Source organism: Spermophilus citellus (assembly GCF_964194105.1).
Source record: "Spermophilus citellus genome assembly, chromosome: 6".
Lineage (NCBI taxonomy): Eukaryota > Metazoa > Chordata > Mammalia > Rodentia > Sciuridae > Spermophilus > Spermophilus citellus.
In genome coordinates, this window is record NC_138187.1 from 33,616,476 (window position 1) to 33,630,030 (window position 13,555).

General features: G+C 42.2%; 1 protein-coding gene across 3 annotated transcripts in view; it reads right to left on the minus strand.

Annotated features, from left to right (window-relative positions):
- Positions 1-13,555, minus strand: part of LMTK2 (lemur tyrosine kinase 2) — an 85,484-nt gene that overhangs the window by 26,332 nt on the left and 45,597 nt on the right. The gene's annotated exons all lie outside the window — the stretch shown is intronic.

Sequence of the window (13,555 nt, forward strand, 5' to 3'; positions counted from 1 at the left end):
CAAAGTGGATCATCAAACAAACTAGTCTCTGGACATATGCCTTAGTGGCCACTCATTATCAAGTCACTTACCAAGAGCTACTTTGGTTTGCACTTAATAAAGAATCTGGAACTAAAAAAATTTTGAATTAAAAAAGTACTTATATCCCAGCATTTCTAAAAGTATAGGACATTGTTATGCTCTTAAGGCCAGTCTAAGATTTTTTATATATAAACATATAAAACAAAACAGTATATAAAATATAAATCTGTAATTATGCAAAATGTAAACTAAGTGCAGTGCAGAAGTCTAGAAATTTTCAGAGAACCAAGAGGTGATGTGGAGGATGAAAGAAAGGGTGTCATTTGAACTGCCTGACTAGGAGACAGGTGGTCAGTGAGCCCTTCATTATGAAGGCTCCTTGGCTACCTCCAAAGCACCAGTGAGCAATAGAGGAGAGAAGGAGATGAAGATGGGGAGTGAAGGGGAAGCCTGCTCAGCGCAGGAGACACTATGCAGGTCTCCCCCAGCTTCCTTCCCTAGGCCCTGTGCTGCCCAGAGAACACTGTGAGGAAGGGCATTCCAGTCACTCCTAATACTCACCAAGCTAATAAGCCTATTCAGAGGACAGCAGCCTGGGCAGGAAAAGGAACAAACCCAGTCAGACATCTGACACACGATACTGGAGTTTCTGGCTATTCTGTGTGACTGCCCTAGGTCCCCCATCTTTTTTTTTTTAATATTTATTTATTTATCGTTAGTTTTAGGTGGATACATTAGTTTGTTTTTTTATGTGGCACGAGGATTGAACCCAGTGTCTCATGCATGCTAGGTGAGCACTCTACCACTGAGCCACCACCCCAGTCCCAAAGGTCCCCCATCTTTACTTCACGACTGCATGTTGGGGGATGGGTAAGTCTATCTTTTTTTGGGAGCACACTTTTTTGGGGATACTGCTCCCCCAAAAGATAGATAGGATTTAAAAAAAAATTTGGGTAGTTCTAGATGGACAGAGTACCTTTATTTTATTTGTTTATTTTTTTATGTGGTGCTAAGGATTGAACCCAGTACCTCATGCATGCTAGGCAAGCACTCTGCCACTGAGCTACAGCCCCAACCCATTGAGATAGGATCTTGCTAAGTTTCCAAGGCTGGCCTTGAACTCGAAGTCCTCTTGCCTTAGCCTCCTGAGTAGCTGGAATTACAGGTGTATGCCACCATGCTGGCTTGGGAAGTATATAACATAATTAAATACTTACTGACATGATTTAATTCCAAATTCCAAATTAAAACTTTTTATGATTAGTTAGTAAAATCTGGAAAGCAAGCCAGTAGCCTTTGTTTTTGTTTTTTTTTAATTGGAATCAAGAAAAGATTCCTGAGGATGGATGTTTTCCTTGACCAGTTAAAGGGTACATTTCTTACAACTTATAAACTCCTCCCAGGGTAAAACTTAAAAACACAATATTCCTTTATCAACATTTGTCCATATTTAATACTAAATACATTCTAATGTAACTTCTTGGTCCATGCCAAGACTCTGCCTTTGTTTCCACTCTTAGTTTCAGTGATATTTGCACAAATGATAATATTGATATTGACATTCACTACCACTTGGGCCTTTAAGCACTGTGCCAAGCACCCGGTAGGGTTTTTGCGCTGGTTACCCGCGGCACACTCTCCTTACAACTGCACAAATTTTCCAGTATGGAACTGAGGCTTAAGAAATTTGCTCAAGGCTGCAGTGTTAATAAATGGCTAGACTGTGCTTCTATTTTTCCGTTTACCAACTAGTCAAGAGAATTCTACATAGCAAGTGAATTAAATTAGTATGCAGATTAAATCAATTTGTTTTACAGAAATGAACATGAAATAAGTTAAAGTCCCACATATCCATTTGTGGGCTCAGGGCACCCTCCACCGGCACCACCTGCATAGCAGCCAGCAGCGCTCTCCCCCTCAGATTTCTCTCCAAACAAGTCATTTTCTCCTTTTGCTCCCAACTGCACTACTCCAGAGAAGAAATAGACATTCTTTTATTTTTCCTTTAAAAAAAAATCTATGTCCAGGCTCTGTTCAGCAGTGGGAGGCAGGGGGATAGTGGAGGATCCAGATAACAAATTAATTCAGAAAAATCCCAGCAAACAACTCCAGACCTGCAGTCTAATGGGATTCTTCTTCTTCTTTTTTTTTTTTTCCTGGTACCAGGTATGGAACCCAGGTTGCTCAACAACTGAGCCACATCCCCAGCCCTTTTTTATATTTTGAGAAAGAGTCTCATTAAGTTGCTTAGGGCCTTGCTAAGTTGCTGAGACTGACTGAACTTTAGATCCTTCTGCCTCAGCCTCCCAAGCAGCTGGGATTACAGGTGTGCACCATTGTGCCTGGCTGTAATGGGATTCTTATAAGGTAGCCCATCTAGAAAGTAAACATGAAACACATCATGAGTCTACCAATATTACCAACAAGAAATGACAACTTAAATTCTTTTGCCTAACCCCTTTGAGGCAGCAACAGCCATTAAAGGAAAAAAACGACTCTCACTTGAAAGTATGATTATGCTGTGCTATGTCTGTCCAATTCCCAAAACAAAGTGTAGCTGCTGGCAAATAGTGTCACAAGTCCCTCTGGCTATGAAGCTACTTTTCAAAGTTATCTAAAGTAGATTCATTGCCACTCACTGTTCTTTAACTGTCTTCTCTCCAAATATCATATCCTACTTTCCAAATGTAGATGACTGAACATGATAAAAAGATTTTACTTAAAAATAGAGAAGGTCACCACAGTCTAGGCCAAAATATCTTTGACCAGGGAATAAGGAATCAACATCAAAGATCAGGGGCTCCTCAACCCAGCCAGATTACTGCTCCTCATGGGTGAGACTTACGATGGATTATATGGGATCGGGGTTTGTTTCATGTTCTAGAGGGGTCGCCTCAGAGCTCTCCTGGCACCATAGTTTAAAAGAAAAAAAAAACAGCATAAAAATTTTAATCATTATATAGATTTTATATTAATCCACTCTATCAGAACCAGACATCTATATATTTAGGTATCTGGTTTGTTTTATCTATATTGTAATGGTACTTGATAAGAAGACATGGATTATTACTTTTGTCTATTATTTATTTTAGTTGCTGATAGAACTTTATTTTTGTTTATTTTTATGTGGTGCTGAGAACCAAAACCAGTGCCTTACCCGTGCTAGGCAAGCACTCTACCACTGAACCACCACCCCAGCCCCCTTGTCTATTATTATTGTTATTATTATTTTAATATTTATTTTTTAGTTGTAGTTGGACACAATACCTTTATTTTATTCATTTATATGTGGTGCTGAGGATTGAACCCAGGGCCTCATATGTGCTAGACGAGCACTCTACCTCTGAGCCACAACCCCAGCCCTTGTCTATTATTTAAAGAAAAAAAAAGTCACCAAGAACAGCAATGTATTTGGAATTAAATTGAATTTCCTTTATTCAGGTTTTAAAAGGCTCCTTCCTCACCACCCCTGCAAAAAAAACTCCAAAAGAAAACTCTGACACTAGGTGGCAGCAAAGGGCTACATTAAGAACTGATAGAACAAGCAACTGGAAGGGCTTCTAGGGATGAGCTCCTCCTAAATTCTAACACAAAAGACCAGCAGGGTTTGGTTTGTCTCATCCATCCATCTATCTATTTATCTATCTATCCATCCATCCATCCATCCTGTAGGACAATGAGAGCAATGAATTGATTTTAATACAATATAAAAACTCAACAAGTAAATGTCTTTATAAATGAGAAATTATCACCATAAGGTTAAAATGATTTTTAGGGAGAATTTATGACATTTCAATACAAATTTAATGAAAAGAAGAAAGAGGGCTGGGGCTGGGGCTCAGTGGTAGAGCGCTCACCTAGCATGTGTGAGGCACTGGGTTTGATCCTTAGCACCACATATTGATAAATAAATAAAGGTACTGTGTCCATCTACAACTAAAAAATATTTAAAAACAAAAAAGACATGAGGTCAAGGACTGAGATCTAATAAAGTTACTAATTAAGAAGAAGAAGAAGAAGAAGAAAAAGAAGAAGAAAGAATAACAGAGCCATGCCTAATATCCTGTTCAAGAAATGAAACCTCACTGAGCCCCACCGGTCTCCATCCAGAGGCCACACCTCTCATACATCTCCCACAGCTGCAACCCTAACCCATCACCTCCTTGGTCACCATTGATTATTATCCTTGTGCCTTCTTAACTGAGTGGCCTTCTTAACTGAGTGTCCTCCTAAACCCATCATGTCTCAGCTCTATTGCTCAACACCTCTCAGGCAAACCAACAGAAGAATCAACTTGTCTTCCTCTTGCCCCCTCCCATTCCACTCTTCCTGACAGATTTCTCACAGGCCTGGGCTGCTCTGGCTTCATCTCCCGGCCGCTCCCATCTCCTGAGTGCCCCAAACACAAGTTCAACCACTGCAACCCTCTGCCCCCAAATGATGCCACCTCCAAACACCAGCATAACAAAGCAGGGGCCCCTTCCTTCCATCTCCAAATGTCACCTGCTTTGGGACGACAACCTTTCCTGAGTTTCTCCCATGTCAAAGCCCTTCCTTCCCGGTACCTTTTACTTCCTCCTCTCAGGCACTTGGAAGTACCACATGCCCTGGGGCCCAGCTTGCAGTCCTCAGGGCCATGGACATTTCTGTGTGATTTTATCCACCCATGGCATCAGAGGACATACATCTCTGGCCCAGCTCCTCATCTTCAGGCTTGTGTGTTCCCTCCCTGTGCAGCTGAGAGGCATCTCAAGCCGGACACCTGCAGCACAAAACTGCCAATCTGCTGAACTCTTTTCCAACAGACCACAATTAAGTAAAAGATGTCATTTGTGAGTCATCTTTGCCATGAAACCCCCACCTTCAACCCACCATTATTAGGTCCTGCACCTATTTTCAAAGTAAACTCAGAACCAGACTACTTCACAAGGCCACACTCTCATGCTGACCCAAAGTATACCCCACATGAAGGCATCCCCATGACAGCCAGAGAAGACCCTGCTCCCACTTGGGCAGCCCAAAGTCATGAGGTACCCTGGTTATTCCCTGACATTCTGTTTATTTGCCTATCCCTCTCACTAGAAATAAGGTGGACACAGCTGGGTTCTGGCCAGTTTCCTGCTGTGTTCTGAAACTAAAGAACAGCATCATTACCTTAGGTACACATATGACTGTATATATGGTGTGACACTACATTGTGTATAACCAGAGAAATGAAAAAACTGTGCTCCATTTGCGTATAATGAATTAAAATGCATTCTGCTGTCATGAACAACTAAATAGAACAAGAGCAACAAAAAGGAACAGGCACACAGTACCTTCAAGAATATCTGCTTATTAAGTGGGAAGGAGGAGGAAGGCCTCGGAGAAGTTCAAATGACAACCCCCAGAGTAAGAGGTGACAACCATTTCCTCAAAGCAGTTCCATCCCAGCATTTTAATTGAAGTCTCACAATGATAAATTTAGAAATAAATCTAATTTCAAACTTTTATTGAGCTTTTTTTTATTACTTCATTACTCTGTGTATTAAACTTTACAAGACAACTAAGTTGGGAAAATACTATTTTATTCTTTAAGCAAATACAATTTGATTATGTTTAAACTTATGTCTTCATATGGCAATACAATATATTTTACATCAAGAACAGGGGGTCTGAGCTGGGCACAGTGGTGCACACCTGTAATCCCAATAGCTCAGGAGGCTGAGGCAGGAGGACTGAGAGTTCAAAGTCAGCCTCAGTGACTTAGTGAGGTCCTAAACAGCTCAGCAGGAGAGCACTTGCCTAGCATGTGTGAGGCACTGGGTTTAAAAAAAGGTGGTGGTGGGGGGTGTGGCTCAGTGGTTTAATGCCCCTTTATCCAATCCCTAGCAACCCCCCCCCCCAAAAAAAAAAAAAAAGAAATGGAGGTCTAAAGTATTCTGTGTGTGAGTGTGTGTGTGTTGCTGGGGACTGAACCCAAGGCCTTGTACATGCGAGGCAAGCACTCTACCAATTGAGCTATATCCCCAGCCCGGGGTTCTAAATTATTCTAAAACTCAAAAGTGGTCACCTGCATCTCAGAGGGTGTTTCTCCAGAGATCCTTCACATTATTAGTGCCATTCCACAGAAACACAATGCAAGCAGATATACAATTTTAAATTATAGTGGCATACCAAAGTCATAAGGAAATAAAAAGCAGATAAATGTAACTTTAGTAATATATTGTACTTGACCCAATAAATCCAATATAATATTTTTACATGTAATCAACATTTTAAAATTACTGAAGTTGGGCCAGGCATGATGGCACATGCCTATAATCTCAGCGACTTGGAGGCTGAAGCAGAAGGATCTCAAGTTTAAGGCAAGCCTGGGAAGCTCAGCAGCAGAGCTCCCCTGGGTTCTATCTCCAGTACCAGGAAAGAAAGGGAAAGAAGAGAAAAGAAAAGGGCTGGGGACCTAGCTGGATGGCAGAGCACTTGCCAGCACATGTGAGGCCCTGTATTCAATTCCAAGTCCAAAAACAAAACAAAACAAACAAAAACAAACAAACAAAACAATGAAATTTTAACTTTCTCTTTTGTACTAAACCTTCAAAACCTGATAAACATTTTGCAGGCCACAGCACACCATCCAGCCAAGCCGTGTCCAAGTCTCACAGGGCTGGCTGCTGGGCTGTAGAGTGCAGCCACAGATCCTGACAAGGGTCCTGGCCAGCCCAGCCACAGTGCTCAGGAGCACAAGGGAAGCCACATGCCAAGACAACCACTTCCATGGCGCCTCCACCCTGTGCTCCTGCTCTGGGCTGTACAAAAGGTGCTGTGAGCAGTGACAAGCTGTCACGGCAATGACAAGAGGGAGCAGGGTGGCCACAGGAAGCTGGTGGAGGAAGAACCAGGGAGCAAATGCAGGGTGGGCATGAGGCAAGTAGAAGGGTAGATAGGAAAGGCCTGGCCACAACAGTCAGGGCTGCCTAACACAGAGGGCCAGGACAAGCTGCCCAAGTAACAGCCAGGCATCGGAGGGAAAAGGCCCCTGAGAGGCACCAGGATTGGGCCAGGCCAGGGACTAGGAATATGCCCTTTCCAGCTGGTCACCCCACCCCCCCACTCCCAAGCTTGATAGGGCCGCCAGCAGTCAACACAAACATCCATTTGCTGCCTAGAAGTTGGACTCTGATCACCTGCTCCTCTGACCTCTGTATATCTGTTTCACTGTGACTCCACGTCCCTGCTTTTCTAACTGAGCTCCATTGGGTTAGGGACATGTAGTTCTTCTGTATGCTCAGCATCTGGAAGAGTCCCTGGTGCATGGGCTTCATGACCACAGTTATAAATAAGAGACATCCACTAATGAGGCATTTTCTGAATAAAAGGGCACAGGACAGAACCAGCCACCAGTTAAAAGCCCCACCTTAGCACTAGTAATACGCGCCCTTGTGGAAGTCAAGTGCATAAAGGATGATCAGAAAGCAGGACCTGAGGACACACAGACCTGGACAGGATTCTTCAACAAGTCCTTTCATCTGACTCAGCCTCCTACCTCACCCAGCTGTCAGAAGACGCCTGACGAAGGCCCAACACACTACATGAGGCTGGCACAGCAGCGTCACCCAAGGCAGGACCTTTCCTCCCTTACACCCTGTGAAAGCAGCAACCCAGATTCCTTTCAGGTCTGAAAGTCTTGAGCCTTAGCTCCCCTTGGTTCTGCCCAGCCAGTCACCTGGTCTTCACAAGCCCAAAGAAAGCAAATTCCAGAGGAATGTGGGATACATCAAACATCAAGTGGACGTCTCTCCCACTCTCATCTGGTCATTGCTAACTAACTGCTTTCAGAAATTCCCTCACTGCATTAAGTGTCCGAACATAGTGAAGGAAGCAGAATACCATATTCAGGAAGAAATCCTTGCAATTATCAGCCCTGGTCTGGAGTCCCATGATGGAGCTGAAGAACTGCTAACTAGAAAGAAAGCTCACCCTCTACTCTTCTGACCACCTCAGCATGCAGCTGGTCTCCAGTGGCCATCTCCCTGCCTCCCACCCAATCCTTCCCAGCAGACCCAACCTGCCTCACCCACCATGGCACCACGCCCCTGTCCCAAGACTCCACCATGCCCCTGTCCCAAGTCTCCACGCTTCAATGGCCAGGTCATCTACTGTTTCCACACTTCCAAACCTGGCTCCTGCAGTTGCTGCCTAAAGAGACTTCACCCACTCGACCTCCAAACCTCAGAGCAAATGCCAATTCCTGTGCAAAGCCTCCCAACTGTACCAGTCAGGATTTCTATCTTTTGTGCATTCTAAGCAAACATTTGTTTTAAAGGCTGGGGTCTGGCTCAGTGATAGGGCACTGCATGCCACGTGTGAGGCTCTGAGTTCAATCCTCGGCACCTCGAAAAAAAAACCCCAAAAAGAACAAAACCAAAACCCCTCACTTTTAGTGTACTCTTTCTCACAGCACTTCAGTGTGCTTACTCTGAGACTGGGTGGAGTCTCAGTAGCAATGTTGTCATTAGCTGTTCAAACCTTTATTTATTAAGTAATTATTGTCCATTAAGCAAATGAAAATAACTAGCACTTATGGAATACTTTCTATGCTCAATCATTTATTCACCATGTTATTTCATGGGTGAAAGTTCCCAGGTATCTACTCAGAGGCTTATAGAGGTTAAATAAGCACCCCTGGAGGCAGCCAGGGCTAGGACCAGGCTCCTGACCTCGGTATTCCCTCAGGACTGAGCACAGCTCTTCCTGCTCCATATATGTTCAGTATGTTTTGGTCAATGAGTGATCCTTAACCAAAACAGCCTCATCACCTTGATATCACTGTGAGGCACTGTGTCTCTGTCATGCCTACAGGGTACAGACAACAGCTGCCATCACCGCCACCTCATTTCATAACATGCCCCAGCCACACTACACCCTGGGTGCTGCAGACCAGCTACAAACGCACTTAGCCGAGTTTTTATCACTTTCTAAAGTCAGGATAATGGTTCTGTTTTATACAGAATTACAAGTGTACAAACAGCCTCTCCTTTCTACTTGAGAGCAGCTGCACTGTGATAACAGAAGGGGCCATTATACTTCAGTTTCTTCTAGCCTAAAGAACTGAAGATTGCTGGTCCTTCCCCTGTGGCTTATGACCAGACCTGAGACCACTGCCCTCTCCATCCCTTGGACCATGGCCAGAGGGCAGTTCCTACCTTGGATGAAGTTACTCTTTTTGGGTTGGCCTGTGTCTGGGCAGGTTCCAGTCGTGCAGGCTGGGAGCAGGGCTAAGTGTCCAAGCAAGGCCCTGCTGTGTTCTGGGGACATCCCTGTACTCTGTTCAAGAGGATGCCTTCTTTGGCTCACCAGGCAATGCCACCTAACTGCCTCAGTAATCTCTCCACAAGCTGATTCCAGAGTAGCTGGACTTCAGGGCCAGTGATCTGGTCACTGACCCATCCTTGCTGCTGAAGAACCTGTTGCTCTTGAGGTTTTCTAGGGAAGAGGTGAGAACATGAAGCTGGCCCATAGAGAGAAAAGTGACTTCTCACTACTAGGCAAGCTGGAGGGACCTGAGGTTAATAGCTTTTACCCTGGTATGGGACTGCCATGCCAAGCAATGAACAGAGATTCCCAAGGGCATACAAGCCTCCTCACAGTACCAATAACACCTGATAGCACCTTAATTGGTAGGTTTTCTTAAAATATGTGATAATAAATGCTTAACATAAAAATCTACCAACTTAGCCATTTCTAAGTGTACGTTCTGTAATGTTAGGTACATTCACATTCTCGTATGATATCGCCACTTTCCATCTACAGTACTTTTTAATCTTGCAACTCTGAAACTCTGCATCCATTAAACAACTATTCTCCTCCTTTCCCCCAGCCCTTGGCAACCACCCCTCCTTCTACCTTATGTCTCTATGAATTTGACTGTTCTTGGTCCTTCCTGTAAGAGGAATCACATAGAACTTGTCTTCTGCATCTGGCTTATTTCACTTAGCATCCATGCTGTAGCATGTATCAGAATTTCCTTCCTTTTTAAGGCTAAATAATACTCCACTGTCTGTGTATACCCACTCCTCCATGAATGGACACCTGGATTGCTTCCATCTCCGGCCACTATGAATAATCCTGCCATGAACATGAGTATGCAAGTATCCATTCCACTTTCACTTCTTTGGGACTATCCCCGAAAGTGGAAATTCTGGATCGTATAGAAGTTCTGCTTTTAGAGGAACAATGACTGTTTTTAAAATTTTATTGTTAGTCAGCCTTCAGGAGTGAACAGTCCCCGATGTGACTTAGATGAATCATGTAAAATAAGTTTTCAGAAATTTCACCTGTTATTCTGGAGGGTTGTATATATAAACTTCACCCCAAAGTATGTAAGTTGAATAATTCTAAGCTAGTTAATATGCATTGAATATTTAGTTACAAGTACCTGGATAATATGTACATATTTAAATCTGAGATCTCTTAAGTACTGGGGGAATTTTACAAGATTGTTAACGAAGAAAATATATATTTATTATGTTTTCCTAAAAACAATGTCTACACAGTGACAAAGATACAAAGAACATTCTAGAATTTTGTCAGTATTGGATCATTTATGGTAATAGTAAAGGAGGTGTGTATTTGGCTGTTTTAAGTATTTTGTTTCTTTGGTTTTTTTAGTTGTAGTTGGATATGGTACGTTTATTTATTTATTTTTATGTGGTGCTGAAGATTGAACCCAGCGCCTTGCACGTGCCAGGCCAGGGCTCTACTGCTGAGCTACAACCCTAGCCCTTAAGTGTTTCTTTATAAAGCAAGTTAAATTACTACTTCCCCAAATAAGAAGCAGCTTCAATAAAAACTAAATTAAAACAGCACTAAAATGAAATCCAACTCCTGAACTCATTCAGGGGAAAACATTAAGCTGTGTTTTATCATTCTAGGAAAAAACTCAATCATATTGTCTACAAAAACTTTCAGAAAGGGACCAGGCACAGTGGTGCAGGCCTGTAATCTCAGGAGACCGAGGAGATTGAGGCAGTAGTTCAAAACCAGCCTTAGCAATTTAGCAAGATCCTATCTCAAAGTAAAAAAAAAAAAAAAAAAAAAAAAAAAAAAAAAAAAAAAAAAAAAAAAAAAAGGTCAGGCATGGTAGCATATGCCTATAATCCCAGTGATTTGGGAGGCTGAGGCAGGAGGATCTCAAGTTCAAAGCCAGCTTTAGTAATTTAGCCACACCCTAGGGAACTCAATGAGACCCACTCTCAAAACTTTAACAACAAAACTAGGTTGTGTTGTTCAGGGTTAAGCACCTCTGGGTTCAATCCCCTGTACCAAAAATACCAAAAACTAAAATAAAATAAATAAATAAATAAAAAATAAAAAGGGCTGGGGATGTAGCTCAGATGTAGAGTGCTTCTGGGTTCAATACTAAGAGCCACAGCCAAGTAATACGATGCATGGCACTTTTGGTTGAAAGGTGACACCAGCTAGCCATTGAGATGATATGATTATGTTAAGATTTGCATTCATATGGATAGTGGACTCCTGGAGAGTTCCCATTGGTTGGGGAAGTACAGTAGGAGGGAATTCCGGGGGAGGAACTTATTCTGGGGTTCCGGGAGAACGCTGCCGCGTGTGTGGATCGGCTTCTTCCCAGACGTGTACGGGGTATTGGCAGCATTTTCAAAAATAAAGTTTGTTCCTGCTTGAGTGGCTCATGATTTTGTGCCCAGCCAGACTGCGGCATTTTATAAACCCTCATTTAGTCTAGACAAAGGTAATACTTCAAAAAGGTGCTGATCCCTACATATTTCTGTTATGTTCAGTCACAAAGAGTGTTTCAACTGTCACTTATAATCAACATTAGGAGCTTAAGGACTGAAGGTGGCATGTTCAACAGAAATGTGGACTTCTGACAAGCAGACCTCTCCTTTACACACTGGTGTGCCTTGGTGCTGTATCTTTTTACTCAGTGCTGTGTCACACTGGGATTGTCTATATGTTGGTCACTCAGAGCTACATGAAAAAGAAGCTATTTTCATACCACAATAACCTAGGAACACAAATACCACAGCTCTGATCACACTGAGTCAATTAACACAGAACACCACTTATAGCTCCTTCCTCTTCTGTCTGTCCCATCTACATGAGACATAAAATACAATGCATTTTGCCTCCGCATCTTGGAGACATCTGTCTGGTACTGCCCCACTATTAAGTATTTAGTATCTAAACACCTTCCACCACGGGATGACCCAAAGAAGTAGGTTTGTTTGTTTTTGAGAGAGAGAGAGAGAGAGAGAAATTTTTAGTATTTATTTTTTAGTTTTCGGTGGACACAACATCTTTATTTTTATGTGGTGCTGAGGATTGAACCCAGCCCCCCGCGCATGCCAGGCAAGTGCGCTACTGCTTAAACTACATTCCCCAGCCCCCAAAGAAGTAGGTTTAATTCCAGTTTTCCTCACAGGGAGGAAACCTATATGAGGTTCTGGTTTCTTTGAGGCAGAGTTAAAATACTGATTAATTCTAGACTTTGCAAAGTTCAGTATTCATGTTACAAGTTCTAGTGTAGCCACACATAAAATCAAGAAGATTTTTAAAATTCAAACTGGTAGATGGGGAAAACTGAAACAAGAAAAATCAAGCATCCAAAAGAAGGCCAAAAAAAAGAAAACTCGGTAGAGGAAGGAAAATTAATAGACATAGGTAGAGAATTTTCCAAATATCTCATTAACTATAATAAATGTAAACAGACTACATGTTCCCTTTTAAGTGACCAAGATTGCCAGATTAATAAAAATTTTAACAAAAAGCTATTTACGAGAGAAGTAAACTAGCCCCTCCCCCAAAAAAAGATTAATAAAGAACCTAACCAAACAGGTCAACTCTGCCCATCAGAATGTTGGCATAACTAGATTAACAACAGGCTGTGTTGTTAGTAATGCTTTTAACCTTAAAGAGAACCCCACCACAATGATTAAAAACTTCAAATCATATAAAATCATCATAAATTTGTTTCCCTTACACAACAAAGAATCAAAATGTATAAACAGAACAATGAAAATTTTAAGGAAAATTCATCGTTGAGGGGGGAGATTTTTATATGACTCTCTTAGTAACTGACAGAAAATTGACTCAAACCCCTTTACCCCCTCAAAAAAAAAAAAAAATTAAAAGGGTGTAGGAGATTTGAACCTCACAAATTTGAATCCAAAGCTCCATCAACAACACTATATGAAAATTTACTACAATACATGTTTGTGAGTGTGCACAGGTGCACACACCAGCACATAGAAACAAAAATCACTGACCCCAGGATGAAAATGGACGTGGCCTGGAACAGAGCGCAGCTGACCCAGAGCCAACTTGGAAGCTGAAGGAAAGCTACTTTACTGCTGTGAGCACAGGTGTGGGGACTCAGGGTTATAGGCAGAATCCAAAAAAAGCTCATACCATCAAGCTTACTAACTGATTTTCCTTTGGAATTAACCATCTTTGCCAATGAGAGAGATATTCAAATCGAATGCAGGAATTAAAGAAAAAATTTACCATGTTTATT